The 24,954-nt window shown below is 39.4% G+C and overlaps 1 protein-coding gene across 1 annotated transcript in view; it reads right to left on the bottom strand.

The window, feature by feature from the left end:
• Positions 1-710, bottom strand: part of EYA1 (EYA transcriptional coactivator and phosphatase 1) — a 113,028-nt gene extending 112,318 nt beyond the window's left edge. Inside the window, exon 1 of the mRNA XM_063451333.1 lies at positions 667-710. The gene's annotated coding sequence lies outside the window, so the exon portion shown is untranslated. The remainder of the gene's footprint in view (positions 1-666) is intronic.
• Between the last annotated feature and the right edge of the window lie 24,244 nt (positions 711-24,954).

Genomic DNA, 24,954 nt, shown 5'->3' with positions numbered 1-24,954 from the left:
ACTAAATAACGAAAATCAGATAATGTGATTTTTTTTTCAATTTCTCTCAATACCACAGTTTAGTAATAATAAACGATGAGCATTTTTGCACACAGAAAACATTCAATTCATTGCGCAAGGAGAAACATTAATTAGGAAAGGTAAATGATGCTTTTCGCCTATTTATAGCTAGACCAATATGCCAGGCTAATTATAAACACTGAAGTCTATACCTGCAAGTCCTTTTAATAAAATGATTTACAACATTGAGATTTCTTGTACTAATTGTTGTGATATATGATCATTGCATTTACAAGGACTCATATTAAGTTCTATATATTTTTTTCTTACATTTAAAAGTTTACTACTATTACACTTAGAAATATAGGACATTTCTACTACTTAATAAGGAAGACATAAAAGTTCTTAAAAAAAAAATCAATTCAGTAAAATCATAATACAGGAAAGCAGGTCGAAACACACTTTTTAAAAACTTTTTTATGTATCAAAAAATGGCCTTGAATTAATTTTTTGAAGGCCTTATTTAACTGTTGCCAAAACAAACAGAATATTAAAAATACGTGATTATCGAAACAGAAAAACAAGGTATGCGTTAATAAACCGAGTCCTGGAAATGTCAGAAAACTAGCTCCAGGCATTACTTTCAATACAAAGATTTCTTCTTACCTGTGATTTGGGGAAACAGCAACATCTGAACTGGCTTGAGTTCTTTCCACCTATAATTCACAGAATTCAAATGTAGTTACTGGGAAATTCAATCTCAATCTCAGTCTGAATTAGTGGCAGAATGACAATATGGTTAGTGTAATACTAGAACGAGACCAAACGCAGAAGAAGACACAGTTGCAGTAAAGTCATATTGTCTTTATGTTAGTAGTCTCAACTGTGAATTCTCCCTGCTGCTCTCCTCCTCTTTCTCCCCGTCAGGGGGAAGGCAACCAAATGGCAAGGATAGTGATTCATCATTGGCCTATGACAGCTGCAAAATAGATTACCCCTCCCCCTATCAACATGCAAAGTAGTTTTTCTAAGGTAGGTAAGACAAGGTGTTTGGAAAGGTAGCTATTAAGAGAAGTAGCTGAACCATTAAACCCACAGTATCCTCCTCAAAAACAACGTTTTCTTCCTTTGTTATCACTGATTGAAATGGATCTTCCTCTGCTGGTTTAACTTTCGCTACTCGACTAATCTTTTCGACTTGTTGTTTTGTTTTTGTTTTTTTATAAAAAAAAAACAAAAAAAAAAAACACGTTTTTATGGGGATTTAAATTTCAGGAAAATTGTTTCTGGATTTTATGGATAAATGCTGAAATGATTATGCTAAGTATCAATGTTAAAATAGTCCTCTAAGCCTTCTAATTGGACAAACCTGATTAATCTACACATAGAATACACGTACAAATGTAAAGAAGACAAATGGAAATTGTACGACGTACGAGTACAAGACATTTTTGGATTATATTTGAATTTTGATAAGTCTAGGTGGCAGATGTTTTGTTGATAGTATTGTTTACGTTAGGCCAGGATTGGGCATGTGGTCCGGCAGCTCTTGAGGGACTATATGTCCCATCATCCTTTGCCTGGCCATGACTGATGGGAAACATTGTTTCACAACAGCTCCAGGGCCACCTATTATTCAGCACCAGTACAGACAGGTGATAAAGTCCATGTGAAGAAAAGGTTTTTGGCCTTTAAAGCATAAACCCTTCAGCAGCTACAGGAATGTATTGTCTAAAAGGTCTACGATCTTTGATGTGCATTTCCACTCAACCTGAACAGGGGTCCCTTTGATGATCACAACGCAAAAGACTAGAGATGAGGCATTTTAAGTGCAATAGAACCAGTCAAGCAAATTTCACTTTTGTGTCTGTTTTCAATCTTTCACAAGTTCACTTCTTGAAAAACTCAAAAAGGCACAAAACAAAGCGCACGTTTTTAAATTATAACAAAATTGCACTAGAGGTGAAAAAAAGAAATACACAATAATGCAGCCATCTATATGTCACTCATTGAAGCTATTATTACTCATGAGGTAGATCCCAAAATAACATAGCTCACTGATACTATTTGCTGGATAATCATTAATGAATTTGGAGTAAATTGACAAGGAACCTCCCGCTACTTTTTTTACATTAGAGTTCAATTTCTGCTCCCATCTCCCCTCCCCGTACACGGTCCATCAATGTATTATACTCAAATATAACACAATCTCAGCTATTAAGATTTCAGATTTCCTTTATTTTTGGAAATGACTCTCTAACCCAAGGCAAGGAAAATCACTTCCATTAAAACATTCTGTCTTTTTTTTTCTATGAATTAAAATGTAACCTGACTTGACTATATGTTTTGATTTTATCCAGAGTTAAGTGGATGCTGTTGCCATTCGACCCAGTTCTATAGTATATGCCAGCGTTACGTTTATGCTTTTTAAAATGTGTTAATGCTCTGGAATAAGTGTTTCTACATACGCTATTAATCTGAATCTCTTTTATTAAAGGAGTATGCTGTGTGGTCTGGAATTATTATATGCTCACTCGAGAAGGAAATGCTTTAAGGTGTGCTGAATAAAAGCACTTTCACTTAACAGCCTGTATACGAAAACGAGATGGATTTAGAACTTTCCCTTCCTACTGGTGCAAAGGATTTCTTTCATATTCCAATTTACTATATCCCATTAGTCTCAATGGTTTGTCCTCAGGCTTCTCAAAATCCATATTTGGTTCTAAATAACTGTCAACGTTACAGGCTAATTAATGACACTGCAATCGTATGTTTGAAACACAAAGCACGACAAATCAATACATAAATTTACCAAGGTTAACCTGGGAGAAATGGAAAATTGCAAATTCAGCGATTTAGGTAACTTTATTCCAACAATACAGACGTTACAAATCTAGAATTGTATGCTAATTGATCCTGGCAGAAAAGTGAAAACTATACTATACTTCTCCAAGCTCTTTCTAAAGTTAAATATGATGCTGACATTTTTCCCAGTTTAGTGATTTAATATAAATTTGTCTTAAAAATACTTCCAGTGGCCTCCCGACTTCGAGAATCTGGCCAGCTCAAATAAATAATACCTGTTCACCAAATCATATTTCTCTCACTTAAAAACCCCTAATCATAATAAATGTAAGGAAAAAAGACCATATACTACACTGGTACAATAGCATTTATATAAGTGACATAGTCAAACTATGTGATATCTGTATATACTAGAGTGATTTATTTGAATTTAGAGACTGTTTAGACCATGTGTTATGTGTTACCAGATTAAGAAGAAATGACTCCTTAATCAAAATAACTTTAAGACAACTAATCCTCACTTAGGCTGGTCAGCTGAATCCACATAGTGGCCCAGGGAAAATAAATGGGGTTCTAAGAATTTGAAAGCAGACAACAATTAGACACAGATGTGAGTCACATTAGTTACAGTTTACAAAATGCTACACTTCACATGTTTTTTCTTTCTCTTTCCCCTACTCTCCGTATCAGTGGTAAAAATTATGATGTTGAAGAGGGGGGAAAAAAGAGGGGGAAAAAAGAAAAGAAAATACATCTTTGGTTAGTGCTGACATTTATTTTTTCACCACGGTATGTGTTATTCTAAAGCGATCCCACACTTAAGCTTGATAAGTGATAGACGTATGGAACATTTCCACTCTGTTACAAACTCAGATGACATGGACCAGCCTACGCAATATTTTATTTTTATTTTCCCAAAGGTTAAAAAAAATTATAATAAAAAAAAAATATTAACAAAGAACAAAGCAACATCAAAAATTAAAAATGTGCAGAAAAGGCCCCTGTTTTGTGGGTGTTCCTATAACAATATACTGATTCTTTGGGGTGGTTCATTGACATTATTATAGCTTTTAATAAAAACAAGTTCGGATTCCTCTGAAGTGTATTTAAGACTAGCAAATTCATGGTCTGATTAGTTAATGAGGTCCTTTAAGTTGCCTGTTTTTAGTAATTAAATGTGTAATTCTTCACAGATGTAGATTTTCATTGATTGGTTGGAAGGCTTTCGCTTTCATTAACCTTTGCCGGGCCAGAGGGAATTAGGTATGGGTGCTGTACAATATGTCTCAGTGCACCACAGGACTGCAAGAGTTACAACGTTGCACAGTATTCAGCCAATTCACCAGCCACGTTAAATCTGTTAATACAATGTTCTTCAACTCACAAAAAAATTTTTTTTTAAAGAAAATGTTCAGCAAGCAGACTTGCTTCGCAAGTTCATCAAACAACATTTTAAGTTCACATTTTCTCACATTTTCCCTACCACAGAGCTCAGGAAGCGGAGGAGAAATCATGACTTTTACAGTGTTTATTATACTTAGCAAAATTACAAAATCAAAATCGTCTGACAGGAGGCCCTGTATAAAGCCAAAAAAAGTTAATAATGTTCAGAGAAACGTAAACTAAAGATGGGAAAGGATTTAAGATTTCAAAGCAAAAACAGAACTAAGTAAATTATGGGTTTTCAAATCTTGTATTTTTTGCTTACTTATAGCAATTTTTATAAAATGACTATAATTTAAAAGCATTTTTTTTTTTCCAAGGCAATGTGTTTTCAAAATGGAAGCATAGGTCTTTATCAAAATAAATATAGCTGACGTGAAAGACATTTTTGTTGAGCTGTATTTTTAATCTTTCCAAAGAAAACAGGCCAGAGTAATTTTCTAAGATTTAAATTAGTTTATGTGAGAATACTATCACAGTAAAAAAAAAAAAAAAAAAAAAAAATAGGCGTAGAAAGTGTGATTAAAATAGATTTCTTACAAGTTTTACAGCACCTCACAGGGAAACATAAACTTGTTTATTTAAAGAAATATTGCTACATTTTTTTTATAGAGTACAGAATGTTTATAGAGTATCTGTCTGTCTATCTATCTATCTATATACATTATTACCTCATTATACAATAAGAAATATATTTTATACAAAAAATAGCTATACATTTTACATTTTGGTAAACATTTTAAAGCTAAAATACCATGTTATAAGTTTATTTGAAAATAACATAATTTATACAAATAGGTGGAGGAACACATCGTGCTTAATTTACAAGCCACTTATAAAAAAGAATAAAATTAAAAACGCTATGAAATCCACATCCTACTTTTGAATTGAAAATTGCATAAAAGCCAACTCGTGGGTATCTATCTATCTATCTATCAATCTATCTATCTATCTATCTATTAATCTATCAATCTATCTATCTATCTATCAATCTATCAATCATACTTTAATACATATAATATGTATGTATTTATGTCATGTTATTTAGCCTGAAGGTAAAAGTGGTAAAGGTATCATTAAATGATTAATAGGTAACGCAACATACAGTTACTTGTCCTCATGAGAAACATTATATTGTTATGCTTTTAAGATTTACAGGATTTTTTTTTACTAACTTTGAATTTTACTTTATAAATTTCGAAAAGCAAAATTGAGGCTAAAATAGCTGATCTAGAACAATTCACCAGCGTAGCTCTTGGCACAGGTTGACTATTATAGCCTTAATGTTGCCTTTCAGATTTAATGCACTAAAATGTGGAGTTTAATGATAACAATCTTTAGTACATAAAATATTTTTTGTATAAAGAATATATAGACAATTTATACTTCCAATCAAAGAGAATCTTTCTATTTACTAGTTATTTATTGTTACGCAATACAGAACAAATATCGTTCTCCAATATCAGGTGATATCAGGTGAGTGTGTAAAATTAAATTAGTATAAAAAAATAACAACAATTACAGCTCCTTCAAATTTTAGCTCTTATTTATCTGAATAAAATTAACATATGATTAAAGATATAAACGTTTTAACCCAGGATCAAGTAAACACGTGTCATAGTATACTTTGGCCTAATGGACCGTACATTTTAAACGTAATAAGCTGAGCTTGGTGGTAAAAAAAGTGCAAAAATAAAAATAAAAAACCCAAACGCTATTATTATTATTATTATTATTATTGTTTTACGCGAAGCTATTCTGATTTCTTTCATTTTAGCGATAATATTGTTTATTGTTACTGATTAGTATGTTACTAATTAGCCAGTGTATTTTGATAGAGATAGATAGATAGATAGATAGAGGGATAGATAGATAGATGGATGGATGGATAGATAGATAGATAGATAGATAGATAGATAGATAGATAGAATTCTATAAACACTCTGTAGATGTACATATCAGCATAGCAGATATACTTCATGGTGAGCTTGATAAAAAAAAATGTAATTTCTGGAGAGTGTAAGATAGATGGGGAGTAAAACACAGAATGATGTAGTTGCTTTTTCCATTACTCAAAAAAAAAAAAGTAAAAAAAAGCTCTGAAGTCAGCGTGTTAGTTAATGAAACGTATACTTACAGTTGTCCTGACCGTCAGCTAGCAGTTTATCTCCCCTTTCCATTCAGTAAGTCTCAGAAAGGAGCTCCTTGGCAGAATACAGCAGTGACTGTGACTTCCAAGCGTTCAGAGGCAAACATCAGATCTGAAGTGTCCACTTTCTGGAAGGCAAAACCAGACTACAGAAGAGGGGGGAAAAAAAATCCCTGATTAAAGTCGCAGTCTCTGAAGTTTGAGTGTCTGGGAGGGAGAAGAAAAACCAGAAGGCTTAAGAAAAGGAAAACTAGCAGATTTCACAGGGATACTTGTAGCAGGAACTGGTGGAAGCAAGCCTGCACACAGTGCACACAGTGCATCACCCTTCCAGCCCTGAGCCTGGGCTCTGCATTCAGCTTTTAGATGAGGGATCCTTCCACAGTAAATACAGATTATATCTCAGATCCTTAAACAAAGAATCTGAATACACTTCCCTCCTATTTGTTTGCTTTCTCTAGCAGATCAGCCCATGATGTAGCCAGAGGGTTTTTTTGTTTTGTTTTGGGAAAGCAAACCACAGTGATTCTCTTGTTCAGACCTTATTGGTTAAAATAGAACAATTGCTTTGAATGGTGTGTGTGCTGCTGAGCTGACTGTCTGAGTCAACCTTCCAAGCTTCACAAAATTCTATTATGTAAATGACTCCATGGTCTGTGTGTGTGAGTATACAGCTGTGTGCAAAATGCTCTCATCTCAGCATCCATGCCTCCCAATTAATACTCCAGGGCTGCACTAAATACCACAGTTCTACTAAAACGTAACTCAGGGAAAAAAATAAACAACAACAAAGACTAGGAGCTGTTATTACAGTTAGCATAACAGCTAGAAATATTATTTTTGCAAGGTATTCTGAAGGAAACTTTTGAATTTATGGATTAAACACCTGACTTTCACACATACATTACAATTGACACATTTAACATTATATATATATAGTAATATTGATGATGGATAGAGAGAGATAAACAGATAAATAGATAGATAGATAGATAGATGTTCAACAGTTTCCTTCAGAATACCTTGCAAAATAATATATACATATATCAATCAATATATACCAATTGTACAGTGCTACGTAATTTGCTGGTGCTATATAAATAATATAATAATAATATAACTAAAACACACACACATTATATATATATATATATATATATATATATATATATAAATAAAAGCAAAAATTGATGTTTTTTCCAGTTTAGCTTTTCGCCAAACATTTAAAACTAATGTTGTATTCCCTTTGAAATCTAAGCCGTGAATAAACCTGTTATATATGTATATAAACACACATACACATCTATATATCGCAATGGTATTCAAATTAACACTTCATAAAAAATAAGTATGCAAAGCTTAGGCACCTCCTGCTCCTCCCATCGAGTACGAGAATGCTAAAATCAGTGTTTGATTGGTATTGTCTGCTGAAACAGCTGACTGAGCTGCGTGATATGTTGGCACTTTATAAATACATTATAATGGTAATATTTGCAAAAGAAAAATGAAGTGAGAATGTATGACAGATGTGCATGTGAAATATAACACTATGTTTTCATGTCTACACTTGTACTTCCCCCTACACTCACAATGAACAAATAGGTGGAAAACAATTCAGATGCGTTCCCAGAGAATTCTGGGATTTGTAGTTAACAGTGTTGTACAAAATGGAGTCCCTTGATCTATAAGTTATGCTAAAGGGGGGGCCCTACACATTATTCTAAGTGGCTGATATCTTTGATTTATTTTTTATTTATTTTTACTTTTTTTGGCCTTAGTAACTTTTCTAGGATGGCACGATCTGATGGTAGATTTTGTCATATTAAAACGCGTTGATAAAACCACCATATAAAAGAATAATGCAGATTTTTTTTTGTTTCATGAAGTGATCTGAAGGAAATACTGTTTGTTACCTGAGGCTTCATTTTTACAATGAGAATTAATATAAATACATTTGTAAGATTAATGTACGAGGTTTATACAAGGAAAGCACAATCACCACAGAAAATACAAAATTATCCATTGTGGGTAGTTTCCTATAAGTAATATGGAGTTAAATTAATGAGTTACAGTTTAAACAAATCTCCAATTTTGTTGAAATATTTTTTTTTTCTAACTTGCCTGTTTTGCAGTTTGATAGTTTAGCAGTTTGTTTGTCAATATAAATCACCAAAGGTCACTCAAGTAAAGAGGCAACTAGATAGTTTAGTATCACCCAAAATATTTTTTTAATATTATACGAGTAATTAAGATCACAAATGTAAACACCTACAGTAGATTAGTAAAATAAAAAAATAAAAATATATATAAATAATATATATACACACACACACATATATATATATATATATATATATATATATATATATATATATATATACACACACACACACACACACACACACATATATATATATATATACACACACACACACACATATATATATATATATATATATATATAAAATGGGAAAACTGAGCAATTCTTTTTAAATAAATCAATTAAGATTCACGTGTTTCTTTTGTCCAGAAAGTCACCTCAATGCACCACGTGCCGATTAGCAGATAAAATACTATGTAATACTATTGAGAGCATGGCTGAGTTTTCCTTTATACTCCTATAAGAGGCTTGTTGTATCTGCTGTTGTTGTTTGTTTAGCCATCTCTATAGAAAATTTAAATCAAGGATTGGTTACAAAGGTGGTTGTAGTAGAAGACCCCAGGCAGACATTAACCAGTGTAAAATTCTGGGGAAAATACCTTTGAAATGCAAAAATTTAAAAGATGTTGTAGGGTGTGTGTGTGTTTTTTTAATACAAACTGGTAAAAGCAATTGGGTGTGCAGTAGAAAGAAAGTGAGCTTTTAGTTCAGTCGTAAAAAAGTGATTCCGCATATGCATACGTAATAAACTGTTGGTCAGGGCCCTCACAACATATTGCATTCATTTGTCTCTGTCAATAAAATTAAGCCTTGTAATAGTATCAATGAAACAGTCAAAGAACTGTAATTCTTCAATTTAAGCTCGTTTTATTTGAAAGAGAACATCCAGAGGTCTTTCCACTAAGATCCGACATGGGTCTGAGTGGATACTAACTTCCTTTAATTTGGATGAAATGGTTGTCTTAAACTTTGGTATGTAGCACATTAATGTGGGGTGTGGGTGGGGTGTGAAAAACAAATGTGGGTCTACTGTATTTAAAATAAAACAAGTGAACCCAGTATATGGTCTCACTTTTCCTAATGTGCTGGGCATGAGGTAATAAAAATGTTCAGATGGCACCCCTTATTTCATAACATGGGCTGTAAATTGTCACTCCATGTACTGCATACATAATTCATTCCCATACGTAAAATTAACATGTTTAAAATTAGAGAAACGGCAATGTTTTTATTGCTGGATTAAATACCTCTAGTGGCTGGCATCTGTGTTGAGAAACTTGGTTCTTGGGAGGCTAGTGCACATGCCCGGCACTTTGGATTGACTGAGATCATCAATCAAGTTCAATTGTACAGCGCACCATTCATGTTCACAGTGAAGCAGGTGGAGTGACAGGATGGAAACTATAAAGGTATGTACAACTTTATTCAAACTTTTACTTAAGTCAAATACAAATTAGAGATCTGAAGAAGCTCATCGCAACCCAAGCAGGTATCCAAAATTACAAGACTACTTTAAAGAAATGGTGTACCATCTTCAAAAAACCATGTGACATCATGAAGTCACCATGATGAGATTAACTTGGACTTTTACTACAATTGCTTTCTCCTGTTCTGTGAAATCATATACTCCTCCCATTTTATGGATGAAATTAGCTCTCATGGGCCATTTCCATCATGTTCATCATTAAGATTGCACAGTTTCTACAGAAATACTCAGTTTAAGCTATGCTTTTTAAGTGCCAAGTTGGTAAGCTAATTTGTGGTCAATAAATTCTTAATTTTGTTGGTAAGGTGTTTTGATTTTATGGTTTAATAATGAAATTTAACATTTTATTGGAATAGTTTTGCCCTGCATGGCTGAATCGTGCGGTGTGACTTTGCTTGCTAACTCTACAAACCCAGTTGGTAGAAGCTGATAGAGCACTGTATTTTTTTTTCCATACTGAGGACTGTGACTGATGCTACAGAAGGGATGTGCGGGAAGCTTTGTTCTTGTCAAGGTAGAAGGGGTAATTGGGTGTACAATTGCCCACTGACTTTTTCCTTTCCTTTATGATTGTAACAAGTTCCCCTTTTTACCTGAGTTTGCCACAAGCTCCTGGAGGAACCTGCTTGCCAGCCACCTTCCCATAGACTATGGACCCAGGGCCGGCGCTTCCTATAAGGCAAACTAGGCAGCCACCTAGGGCGCAATATAGGAGGGGGCGCCCTGCGCCCCTATCGCCGGCCCTTTAAATGCTGCAGCCGCCTGAGCGTTCTATAGAGAGCGCTCAGGCAGCTTCCTCTCTCCTCACCTCCCCTTCCCTGTAGCGTGGCCGAGCTCCTCTCCGGTCTGCGACCCGGCTGGACTGACAGGAAGTGCACTCCTGTACCGCGGACCGGAGAGGAGCTCGGCCACGCTACAGGGAAGGGGAGGTTAGGAAAACAGGGGCTGGGGGAGAAGAAGAGATTACAGGGGGGGAGAAGAAGAGATTACAGGGAGGGAGGGAGGGAGGAAGAAGAAGAAGAGAAGATTACAGGGGGGGAGAAAAAGAGATTACAGGGGAGGAGAAGAAGAGATTACAGGGGGGGGAGAAGAGATTACAGGGGGGGGAGAAGAGATTACAGGGAGGGAGGGGGGAAGAAGAAGAGAAGGTTACAGGGGGAGAAGAAGTGATTACAGTGGGGGAGAAGAAGAGATTACAGGGAGGGGGAAGAAGAAGAGAAAATTACATGGAGGGGGGAGAAGAAGAGAAAATTACAGGGGGGAGAAGAAGAGATAACAGGGAGGGAGGGGGGAGAAGAAGAGATTACAGGGAGGGAGGGGGAGAAGAAGAGAAGATTACAGGGAGGGGGAGAAGAAGAGAAGATTACAGGGAGGGAGGGGGGAGAAGAAGAGATTACAGGGAGGGAGGGGGAGAAGAAGAGAAGATTACAGGGAGGGGGAGAAGAAGAGAAGATTACAGGGAGGGAGGGGGGAGAAGAAGAGATTACAGGGAGGCGGGGGGGGGAGAAGAAGAGAAGATTGCAGGGAGGGAGGAGAAGAAGAGAAGATTACAGGGGGGAGAAGAGGAGAACATGGGGGAAGAAGAGGAGAACAAGAGAAGAAGGGGAGGAAAACATGGGGGGGAGAAGAAGAGGAGAACGGTGGGGGGATGAGAACACAGGGAGGGGGTTTGAGGAGAACATGGGGGAGGGAGAGACCACTAAAGGAGGGAGGGGGTGGTGGAGAGACCGCTAAGGGAGGGTGGGGGAGAGCAGAGAACACTAAGGGAGGGAGGGGTGTGGAGGATAGACCACTAGGGGAGGGTGGGGGGAGAGTAGAGACCACTAATGGAAAGGGGGCGTGAGAAGAGACCACTTAGGGTGCGGGGGAGAACACTAATGTAAAGGGGGAGGGGAGACCACTAATGGAAAGGGGGCACAGAGGAGAGCAGAGACCACTAAGGGGGAGACGAGAGACCACTAATGGAAAGTCGGGGAGAAAAGGAGACAACTAAGGGAGGTGGGGGAGAGGAGAGTAGAAACCACTAAGGGACAGGGGAGGAGAGGAGAGACCACTAAGGGGCATGGGAGATCTCTAAGGGGCGGAAGGGAGAGCTCTATAGGACAGGGGGCAGGACAGGGAGCTCTTTCACACTACGCACACACACACACACACACACACACACACACACACACACACACACTGCATACCTATACATACTCAGAAACACACAATGCATCTATACACACACAGAAACACAACATGCTTCCCTTGCACACAGAGAAACACACCAACACCATTCATCCATTACACACACACACACACACAATGCAACCCTTACACATAAAGACAATGCATCTTTTGCACACATACACAGAAACACACAATGCATCCCTTACACACACAAGCAAACACACATTGCTTCTCTTACACACACACAGAAACACAATGCATCTCTTACACACACTCAACACACCCCTTACAGACACACACACTGCATCCCTTACATACACAGAAACACACTCTGCATCCCTTATGCATACATAGTTACATAGTTACATAGTTACATAGTTAGATAGCTGAAAAGAGACTTGCGTCCATCAAGTTCAGCCTTCCTCACACCTGTTTTTTGCTGTTGATCCAAAAGGCAAAAAAAAAAAAAACCCAGTTTGAAGCACAATTTTGCAACAAGCTAGGACAAAAAATTCCTTCTTGACCCCAGAATGGCAGTCAGATTTATCCTTGAATCAAGCAGTTATTACCCTACATTGAAAGATTATATCCTTGATTATTCTGTCTTTGCAAATATGCATCTAGTAGCTGTTTGAACATCTGTATGGACTCTGATAAAACCACTTCTTCAGGCAGAGAATTCCACATCCTGATTGTTCTTACAGTAAAAAAACCTTTCCTTTGCCTTAGACGAAATCTTCTTTCTTCCAGTCTAAACGCATGGCCTCGTGTCCTATGTAAAGTCCGGTTTGTGAATAGATTTCCACACAATGGTTTGTATTGGCCCCGAATATATTTGTATAATGTTATCATATCCCCTCTCAGGCGACGTTTTTCTAAACTAAATAGGTTTAAATTTGTTAACCTTTCTTCATAGCTGATATGTTCCATTCCTTTTATTAATTTTGTAGCCCGCCTCTGCACTTTTTCTAGTGCCATGATATCCTTCTTTAGAACAGGTGCCCAAAATTGCACAGCATATTCAATATGTGGTCTTACCAGTGATTTATAGAGAGGCAAAATGATATTCTCGTCCCGAGAATGAATGCCCTTTTTCATGCATGACAATACCTTACTGGCCTGGGTCACTGCTGATTGACATTGCACATTGTTGCATAGTTTGTTGTCTATAACAATTCCCAAGTCCTTTTCGTGTGTTGTTATCCCTAATTCACTTCCATTAAGGGTATACGTTGCTTGTGTATTCTTTACGCCGAAGTGCATAACTTTGCATTTTTCAACATTAAATTTCATCTGCCATTTGAGTGCCCAGTCCTCCAGTCTATCTAAATCCTTCTGCAGCAAAGTAATATCTTGCTCACATTGTATTATTTTACAAACACAGATTCATACAATGCATCCCTTACACACAACGAGAAACACACAATACATCCCTTATACACAAACACACACTGCTTTCTATCCCTTACACAAAAACACACTGCTTCCACTACACACAAACACACTGCATCACCTACACAGACTGGTATCCCTATACACTACATTCCATAAGCACACACATTAGATCCTCTACCATAACACATCCCCTACACACTCCCCTTCCTGTGAGCGAACATATAGGTGGACCTTATGGGCATACTCACCGTCAGGCCCTGGGGCCCAGACCTTGAGCTGTGTAAGGGGCCCCAAAAATGGAGCTGCTTCCCGTTCTCCCAGAACATTGAATTTTGTGACCACAGTTGCAAACAGCCTCCAGAGATCCTGTTCTACACCAGACCAGTGGAGCCAGACTGCAGCCAGAGCCCATCACAATCATCATCTGGTTGTAAGTAGGCAATCTAGTATATTATTAGTGACACTAATCTCTAATTTACCTCACATAAAAGGGACACTTTAGTTCCCAGAACCACTGCAGCTTAATTAAGTGGTTCTGGTGTCTATAGTTTGCCCCTGCAGGCTTTTTAATGTAAACACACACTGTGTGCAGCACTGGCGTTAGTTCATATGGCAGATCATATGGGTAGGGCATTGTGATGTCACTGGGGGTGGGGAGCGGCAAATTATTCTTTTGCCTAGGGCAGCAAAAATCCTTGCACCGGGCCTGTATGGACCCTGTGAAAAATAATGTAAAAGTCTCTGTGCAATTGGGATTATATGGTTTGTTTACTGAACAACTGCACGAACCAGAGACCACCCTGGAGCTTGTTAAAACCTAACAACAACATGGAATGTTTCTCATAGCAGTGTTCTAATTGTTCATCTGGATGGCCGCAATTCCTATAGACAACCACGATGTGGTGGCTAACTTGTTCGCATAAACGCAGGCAGCGGTGTTTGGGCATGAATCTCCTGGAACTAAAATTGCATACAGAAACTCCAGAACACCGCTGGACTTCCATTATCGCCTGTGTTTGGTTCTATACAAGTTAGAAGAGCACTGTTCGGTGGGATCATTCGTCTGGATGAAGGGAACAAGCTCCAGGGTAAGACTATTGACTTTGTTCGGTAATTTGTTCGTTTTCAAACTACCGAACTATACCAACCGCAAGCCCTGATTCTCTGGGAACTGTTTTGGACATGGGACCATGCCTGCGGTTGGTCAAATAAATGACTTCCATAGAATTTCTGAATCCCTGAACTGATCTGGGTGAGTTTTGGATATGTTGGTCACCGAGATCAGGGCTATCAGGGGATATGTGGGGATATCATGTGTTTTGGGGTACTTTGGGGACTTTTTAGAAATGTGTTTTTTTCTTCCTGCAGATAATTGGGTTAATGTAGTATCTGATCCAATTATCTCCCAGGCAGAGGGGAGGGATTGTTTGCCTTGTGTGGGAGTGCCTTACATTGTAAATGTGTTGTTATTGGTTTGGAAGTTTGTGTCTCTGTCCCAAACAAGGTCCATGTGGGCGTATCCTTTGCTTGGGGACTTGCATAAAATGCAAAAGTGTGGCACCATTAAAATCTATTCCAGCTTGTACTCCAAAATTGTGTTTCGTCTTGTTATTGGAAGGAAAGAAGATTTACTCCTGTGTCTGCTGTTCCAGCTTGTAGGGGATTCAACAGGGAAAGTCCTTGTAAGAACTAGAGCTAATTCCCCATTTGGCTCCAGAAAGGAGCAGTTCCAGGGCCCCAGTCAAGCCATGGCGACTGTGGGAAGAAATGCTCAGGTTTGTCCCCTGTTCCAGCTAGGAAAGCGGTCCTTGGTGGAGGTACCCAGTCGGGGTACAGGGAATTCCGCTACAATGATAAGTTCCCTATTTTGAACTTGAAATGAGTCCTTCTCTTTGTAGCGGACCACGGGTAACCCGGCCGGTTACCTCCTCTATTACCTTCCTTCAGCCACTCTGGAACTCTTAAAACAAGCAGGCATCAATATCCCCCAGTAAATGGATGACACACAGTCTGGAATCAACTAACTTTAATTTTTTTCACACATGGTTTCTTAGGCACAGACCCCTACATGGCGTCTCCAGCACCATACACCAGGGGTTTCAATCCCAAGAACCTGATAGGAGATTGAGGAGGGCTGGCAGTGTCCCTGGGACAATGCCCTGCTAGGACAGGAAAAGGAAGGGGGAGAGGCACAGACAAGCAATACATTCAGAAAAGGAAAGAGGAGGGGGAGAGGCACAGACAAGCAATGGTTAACAGCCAGGGGTGGTCGGTTGTTGAAAGATGCGACCACATGGACCACACAGATGGAGGTGCGGTAGACGAACATGGGGTACAGACAGCTGAACAATGGGAGTAAAAAGTATATAACAGCGTCCATTCCGCTACACTCATCATTTTACATTAATACGAAAAAACTGAAAAAGATTACAATCAGTCAGTGGAGACTTGCCCATAAGGACACTTGGGGCAGCACCCCACCAGTTTTTATAGGGGGAAAACATATTTGCCATAGTTCAAAAACACAAGGGTTCTTTTTCTGTGGTTTGGATGTGGGGGGTGTTAAGATAATAAAAGATAGTAAAACAGTAGTATAACAAAGATTGTCTATGTGCATTAAAAAAAAAAATCTTTATTTCTGTAATAGGTTTCATTGGAGGCTATCTGGAGATGAGAAGCTTTCTTGAAAGCAATTAGACATGTCAAAATGGGACAAATTTGAAATTGTCCTTTTCAACAGGTTTTGCACATGCTCAATCTGATGTAAGAAGGAATTTCAGATGTCTCCCATTGAGTTACCATTCTGGCAGCAGAGCCAGCTGCCCATGAGTGGAGACAGACTATTGGCCTCTCTACATAGTGGCCATAATTGGCTAAAAGTACAAGGGGTGGTGTCCAACTTGCCAACTTGGAAGTAGTCCAGAGAGAGCACAGCAACAGCTGGTCATGGGCCGTGCCAAATGTAAGTGTATAATATTATATTTCTCTCTCCCCCAAAGCTTCAGTGTGCCTGAAGGTATAATTAAGCAGGGTAATTTACTGCATTATGTAATATCTTTATATAATATACAAAAAATAGCCTGGCATGAAAATGAGCACAGACAGGTATCATGTTTTAGACTTCATACTGAATTTCTGTTTTTATATATATATATAAATATATATATAAATATATATATATATATATATATATATATATATATATATATATATATATATATATATATATATATATACCAGCCCTTTGGCATCAATAAAGAAGGGAGAAGAGAGTTTCTGACGGGTGCAGTATTTTATTCTTTGCATAGAAGTGTGCAGGAATTCTCTGAACACCACCAACGTCAATATCTCTAGCACCGTGAAAACTATAATAGGACGTGAAATACAAATACATTTGTTTACAGAGTTTCACCTAAAGGATTACAAACAGGATTATAATGTGGAGGCCAGTTATTGGCATACACAGCAAAATTGCATCAAATCACCTTAATGGAATACAACTCACATGTACAGAGATTTGGGCTGCATTACCTCATATATGAACATTGAACAATATACAACAGATCTTTACGTTAATTACATGAAAACACCTAATACCTAAAACATATATTCTTATAGCGTACCTCACTCAGCTTGCCAAGGGGTGCAAATTGGATCTTAGAAAACGTTGATATTGATCGCCATCCCACGAAGTGCTGTTAGCTTGCTTGGCATCTAAACGCTGTGTCACAGAGTTTTTGCCGCTGTATTTAGAGGAAGAAGAGACTTCTTGACTGTACAAGTACCGGGGTAACGGCTCTGATGACGCCAGTGCGGAACAACAATTTAAATTTACTAGTGGACACTTACAATACACATATATATATATATATATATATATATATATATATATATCTCCAAAAGCAAAGCCAGCACTCAATGACTTGTCAGTTAAAGTGAATTTAATCCAAAGATTAAGACAGTTTATAATCCAGTCAATGTTTCAGTTCTTACATCAGAACTTTCTTAAGGACATAATAGCATAACCACACAAACACTGGCTATATTTAAGAAAAACTAACCTACCTCACTCTTATCACCTGTGTGCGAGTGTCGGCAATTCCTCCGTGCGCATGCGTAGCACCAAGTCCTGCCCCCTTATGGCGTAATGACGTTCGAGGACCGTGAATCTGTCACCATAGAAACAAATGTACACAAGGATCTAAGGTTACCACGGTAATTAATAAACAAATAGCCATCAATATTATAAACATTATTCTCAATCAAAGTGGGAAGAATAGTCCATCACTAAATATACTAATTATTAAAAAAAAAAAAAACAGAAATTACTAGATGAGCAATATCTATCAATTAAACATTTGTTCACAGAGGCTTCAATATATGTTTACTATGCTTTTGACTTGGTTCAAGGGGAAATTGACGAGCAGCTCATCAAAAAGATACACAGTGTCCCCATATTAGAACGAAAACACAATGTGTCTAATAATAGAGAAAATAAAATCTAACATTGTTAAAAACATACTCTGAGGAGGCGGAGCCTTTCTACCAGACTGAACGGACGTGCCGGGACTAAGCTCCTGCTGAACTATTTAGGGGTAAAACCCCCCAGAAAAACGGCACGCCTGAGACTTGGGGACTACAGTGGTGCTGGCGACTCCCGGGCGATCTCCTGAACACTAGACTTACCCACATACCTAACTGGGAACCCGCTGCTGATTCCCACTGGAGATCGAGCAGGGGAGAGGGGGTGGGGGCCAGTTAGTCCCCCCCCTTAATTTTGTTTAGGGCCCCCACCCACCGCTCAGGGGTGGGGGCCAGGGGGAGGACATTAGGTCCCCCCCAATTTGTATTTAGGGCCCCCACCCACTGCTCAGGGTTGGGGGCCAGGGGGAGGACATTAGGTCCCCCCCCCAATTTGTATTTAGGGCCCCCACCCACCGCTGAGGGGTGGGGGCCAGGGGGGAGGACATTAGGTCCCCCCCCTTATTCTTGTTTAGGGCCCCCACCCACCGCTCAGGGGTGGGGGCCAGGGGGGAGTAGTTTTAAAGCACGTTATTCCAAACAATTTAGGAATGTTAGGTGATTTATGCCCTTTATGGATTAAAACCAGACTCTGCATCAACTATGTAATTTTCCATGGGAGTTTTGACATGGATCCCCCTCCGGCATGCCACAGTCCAGGTGTTAGTCCCCTTGAAACAACTTTTCCATCATTATTGTGGCCAGAAAGAGTCCCTGTGGGTTTTAAAATTCACCTGCCTATTGAAGTCTATGGCGGTTCGCAGGGTTCGCCCGTTCGCGAACATTTGCGGAAAATTTCATGTTCGCGACATCACTAGTCTTAGCATATTGTCTCTCACCAGATCTTAACCAATATGTCTATCGTATGCACCCACCTAGTTCGAGCTATAGTTCTAGCTTACTGTAGCTAGCTTGTTATTAACTGTTAAAAATGTGTAGATATTGAATGCCACAATAATGTTAACTATGTACCCTGTTCTTCACTTGCATTTGCTGTTGTGGCAGCGCAAGACTATTTGTTACACCATGCACTGCAAAAAAAAATATATATAAAAATAAAATATATACTCTTATATATTCACAATATCTAGTGCAATCCTATTCCTAGAGAAGAAATTTACTTTTTCTTTCAAAATCTAGATTGATCAAACTTAATATCAAATACGATTTAATCTCTATATTATGAATAAACATATCCAATTGATCTATATTTATAGGAGCACTATTAGTGGATAATCAGTATTAAAATCAAAAATCAAAGAAAAATAGAAAAAGCTTTTCTGCCAAATCTGTTCCAACAGTCCAGGAATACATAATTTACTAAATAAATGGCATAAATGACAATTTATTTTTGAGGCCTAGTGGTACTATGGTATTCAATTCTCGAATTCAAAATGTCTCTCTTTGGAGTAATAGGTTAGCTCGATCCCCTGCTCTCCTGAATATGGGTACATGATCTATCGCAATGCATTTTAAGTAAGCCAAGGGGTGTTTGTGTTCCAAGAAATGTCGTGCCACTGGTTTGTCTGTGTCACTATCTTGGACCGCCATCCTGATGATCGATCTATGTCACCTTATCCTCTTACACAACGCTGTCTCAGTGTTCCCAATATAGTTCAATCCGCATGGGCAAAATAATTTGTAGATTACATGATCTGTTTTACAGCTTATTCGGTGTTTGATGTTATACTTTTTACGTGTGTGTGGGTGGTCAAATGATTTCATGGGGACAAGGTGACCGCATGTAACACACCCAAGGCATCTGACACATCCAGTGTTATGGAATTTCTTCTGAGCTGGCAAATAACTTTATTCTGGGTCAGTTCAGACTAATAAACCTCGTAATTCCTTTCTTTTTTGTAACACATCATTAGTTTCTGAGAAAGGGTTTTGGGTAAAGTTGGATCTCCAGTTAGAATATTCCAGTTCTTCCAGATAATTTGGTACTTGCCAAATTAAATTTTATGGGGAAGGCTAATCTTTGTGACTCATTGGACTTGTTTCGTGGTCTAGGTCCTTCTTTTATTACCTGTCTTGCCTTTCCCAGTGCTCCATCTAGTGTATAGTGGTCATCCCCCATTGTAAACAATTATTATACATTGCTTTCAGTTGAATTTCTAAATGTTCAGAAATAGAATTGTTGCATAACACTCTCAAAATTTGAGTAAATGGAAGAGATTTCTTCAGATACACTGAATGTGCGCTTGAAAAATGTAGAATAGTATTTCTGTCAGTCGGTTTAGAATAAAGTTGGTATTCTATTGTACTGTTCTGGATAAATATCTCTTGGTCCAGATATTGTACTCTGGTTTTATGGATATGTGCTGTGATTGTAATTGGACCAGGTAAATTGTTGATGTCCCTAGCAAACTTTTCAGCTTTCGTCACAGTTCCCCTCCACAAAATTAAGATGTCATTGATGAAGCGTACATATTCAACTATCTTGTCTGGATACTGTCGTAAAATAAACATTAATGCTTTTTTTTTTCATTTTTTGAGATTTAAAGAAACAGTCTATAATAAAACTTTATTGTTTTCATTTTTAAACAAGCATCTGCACTTAACATCCAGGCATATTAACTCTAAATTGGTGTGCAGATGGATGATTTTTTTTACAAGCAGGGACCACAGACCGACAAGCCCACACACTCCAATTTACACAGGAGGAGGCAAATGAAATATTGGGGGAGTCTACCAGTGCATTACCCAATACAATGACTGACAAGGAGTTTATTTTCAGCTGTTAAAATTTAAAAAGAAAGAGATAGATCTAGACTTGCATGGGTTGTTTCTCTCAGACTACCATCAAGCTAAACAAGCCCCAAGGGGTTTTAGAGTCTGCAATATCCCTAGCATTGGTATCAATGCTAATGCTAATGGGTAACACAAGGAGAGCCCAGAAAGGACATCTGCACTGGTCAAAAGGGAAAACCTCCCATAAGACAGTAACTCCGGTTATCTATCAGATATACAATTGACAGACCAGGAAATGGAACTCCTCAGTAAAGTTCTTTTTTTCTAGGCATGTGCATGGGGAAAATTTTCGGTTCGGTTCGGCATTACGAAATTCGGGATTTTCGCACTAGTTTCCCCCCCCCCCCTTATTCCAATTTAGGGCCCCCACCCGCTGCTCAGGGGTAGGGGCCAGGGAGGAGGACATTAGGTCCCCCCCTTATTCCAATTTAGGGCCCCCACCTGCCGCTCAGGGGTGGGGGCCAGGGGGGAGGACATTAGGTCCCCCACCCCTTATTTTACTGTAGGGCTCCCACCCACCGCTCAGGGGTGGGGGCCAGGGGGAGGACATTAGGTCCCCCCACTTATTAGTATTTAGGGCCCCCACCCACCGCTCAGGGGTGGGGGCCACGGGGGAGGACATTAGGTCCCACCTTATTAGAATTTAGGGTACCCACCTACCGCTCAGGGGTGGGGGCCAGGGGGGAGGACATTAGGTCCCCCCCTTATTCTGATTTAGGGTACCCACCCACCGCTCAGGGGTGGCTGCCCGGGGGGAGGACAATAGGTCCCCCCCATTATTTTACATTAGGGCCCCCACCCACCGCTCAGGGGAGGCGCCAGGGGGAGGACATTAGGCCCCCCCTTATTCTGATTTAGGGCCCCCACCCGCCGCTCAGGGGTGGGGGCCCAGGGGGAGGACAATAGGTCCCCCCCCCATTATTTTACATTAGGGCCCCCACCCGCCGCTCAGGGGTGGGGTCGGGGGGGGGGGGGGTGCAATAGGTTTTTTTTGTTGTTTTTTTTTTACTTTAATAGACATGCTCCTACTCGGTATAGCTTGTAGGGGCATAATTTACTAATACTAAGTAATCTTTACTTAGTATTAGTAAATTTGGCTGAAATACCAATTCAGGTCTTTCAGCCTTTTAGTAGATAGCTCCCCAATACCACGGGAATTAGGGAGTTATCTACTTATTCATTCCTGTCATTACTTTGACTGGCCAAGTAACTTACATTTTATATGAATGTATGTTACTTGATTGTTGTAAGTGTTGCAAATGCTTGCAGCTATGTTTGTATACTTTTTATGTAAAATTGTTTACAATGTAACATTCTTCTTCTTTCACTGGGTAAGTATATTAGTACTTAGGCAATACTGTGCTTCGGAACTTCAGCACTTTGGAACTTCGGCAACTTCGGAACCTCGGCAATTCGGATATTCGGAAGTACCCGAATGTCCGAATTGTTCGAAATTCGCCTGAATTCATATTCGGACCGAAACGAATTGCACATGTCTATTTTTTTCATCCCTACTACTCGACCTAATAAATTCCAATGAGAAATTGAGATGTTTAAATTTGGCAGGACACTCAGACTTAAAGAATTTTTTGTAAAAGGTAACAAAAAACAAGATGTACCACATCAGACAACCAGATTCAAATTAAAAAGCTCTTTTGACCCTCCACAAAGCCATTCCACCATTAAAACCTTTCTCACATTCTTGAAAACAGGTACAGATAAAATCTTCATTGGATCATCATATTAATCCCAGTAATGTCAATAGAGCAACACAAGCTAATCAAGGGATTGGCTAGCGATTCCTCAATCGTGCTTAGACCAGCTGATAAGGGGGGTGGAATAGTTATTCTCAACTATAAAGATTATGCATCAGAGGTCCATAGACAACTGAAAGACCGAACAACTTATGCTCATTTACCATATGATGCTACAGTGGAAGTGATGAGTAAGGTGGAAGACATATTGCAAATGGGATTATGTTCAGGTAACATTGATGTGGAATTATCTTATACACCTTAACGAAAATTAATAAAACTCTACAGTGTACCCAAGGATGTCCGATAGTTTCTGCGATCGATGGAGTCCTGAAACCCATAGCAAAATATCTTGATTTTCTGTTTAAAGCACCGGTGGAACAACTCCGAACATGCATTAGAGATACTCAAGAATTGATTGATATACTAAGGAAGATTGAAATCATACCAGATAAACTGGTTCTGATGACCTTAGATGTACAGAGTCTCTATACCTGTAGCGGTACTTACTGTGGCGAAACCGACCTCGCCACGTGTCCTTGGAGGGGGCTGATTGCCCGCCTCTTGCCTTTGGACTATGGACCAGACTTTATGGGAATGTGATACCCCAGATAGCCATACCATGGAGCCTATTCATATAATGAAAGACTATGGGAAAGACTTTAGCTCCATGGCAATTGTACTGTGTGAGTAGGATCTGCGCGCTATTCGGTAGTTTTGTGCGTGCAGATCCCAGCTATCTGGGGATAGGTGAAATGTCTGTGTGTTATGTGTAAATGTGACTTTATGTATTTTAAAGTGTTTTATGTTGTTTTGCAACCATGTGGTTAATGGAGTCTGCCTTTAGTCCTGGGTAATTGGATTACTTCTCCAATTAACTCCAGGGCAGAAGGGAGGAAACCAGGGTGCATTGTGGGGATGTTTTTCTTCCAGCCAGAAAGGAACAAAAGATACTTTTAGTAACTTTTGAACCCCTGGTCGGATTCATGCCATTTTTTAATATATTGTTCTCCTGAATGGATTGATTGTGGATATGTATTTTTATGTGAATGTGATGTATGGTTTTAAAGTTATGAAAGTTGTGTAAAAGTATATTTTACACTGTATGCATAATGGGATTATGTGTCACACTAAGGGGAGGGGATGTGTGGGAGGTAACATCTATGTCATTTGTTCTTTTATGCCTCCCCCTGGGTGTGGCCTGTATGTGTGAGTTGGAAATAAAAGCCAGGCTGGATGAGCCAGTCCAGAGTTCCTGTTTTACCCTCAAAGTGATGTGTCGTCTCATTATTGGGGGAAGGATTTATTGCATGCTGTTCCAGTTGACTGCTAGGAGTACAAGCCTATTCGTATGGTTCCTATTCAATGGTCTACAGCATTCATATGCTTGGGAGAATTTAAAGGTTTCTCGGATTCGGTGATTGTGGTGTCTGCCAGAGTGCTTGGAGTCCTCAGGAAGCACCAGGAGCATCCATTAACGGAGGTACCAAGTCGGGGTGCCAGGTGATCCGTTACACTTACCCTCTCCAGGGGCCAGCCGCAGTCCTCTCTTCTCGCCGCGCGCGGTCATGCTCCTGCATAGCCGCGCGCGGCTCATCCGACGACGAGATCAGGAAGGCGGCAGTGACCGCGAGAAGCGGTCACGTGTCCTACCTGACACTAAGAGCGCGCCGCGTGTCTCGGGCGCGCTCTTAAAGGGACAGTGGGAGACGAAAATTAAAACAGTCTCCCATTGGCCCCTGTCATGCCACATTCCCCATACACTCACGTTTTGGGGCGTGGATATGACAGGGGCCAATCAAAGTGAACTCTAGGGTATTTTTTACTCACCTGTTTCCTTTGTACCTTGCCCTATCGTGGTTTCTGTTCAGTTCCCTTTAGTGCTTGTATCGTTCAGTTGTTTTTTTGGTGCTTGACCTTGGCTTTGTTCCTGACTCCGCTTTCTCTTTATCCTTGCTTGTATCTCCGCCGGTTTGCTCTCCTGTGTACCAGTCCCTGGCTTGTTCTACTTTACGCTGTCTCTCGGTTCCCTTGACCTCGGCTTGTTCTGGACTCTGTCTTTTCTTGTACTCGTCTAAGTCCGTCCATTCTAAGGTCCGGTAAGACGTATCTTGTTTACTTGCCTTTAGACTATCTGGACTATTCTTGCGTGTTGGGGTATATTACCATGACATTACGATAGGGCCATGGACCCCACAGGATTAGGACAACAGATGGCCACTCAAATGGCTCAAGCCATCCAGACACTTTTATCCAGAACAGCTCCGGTACCTGTACCTGCGCCTCCTGTAACCCCTGTACCAGACACAGCTAA

The sequence above is a fragment of the Pelobates fuscus genome, chromosome 4 (assembly GCF_036172605.1).
Source record: "Pelobates fuscus isolate aPelFus1 chromosome 4, aPelFus1.pri, whole genome shotgun sequence".
Taxonomy (NCBI): domain Eukaryota; kingdom Metazoa; phylum Chordata; class Amphibia; order Anura; family Pelobatidae; genus Pelobates; species Pelobates fuscus.
The sequence above is the reverse complement of the archived record's forward strand: the minus strand, read 5'-3'. Positions and strand labels throughout refer to the sequence as shown.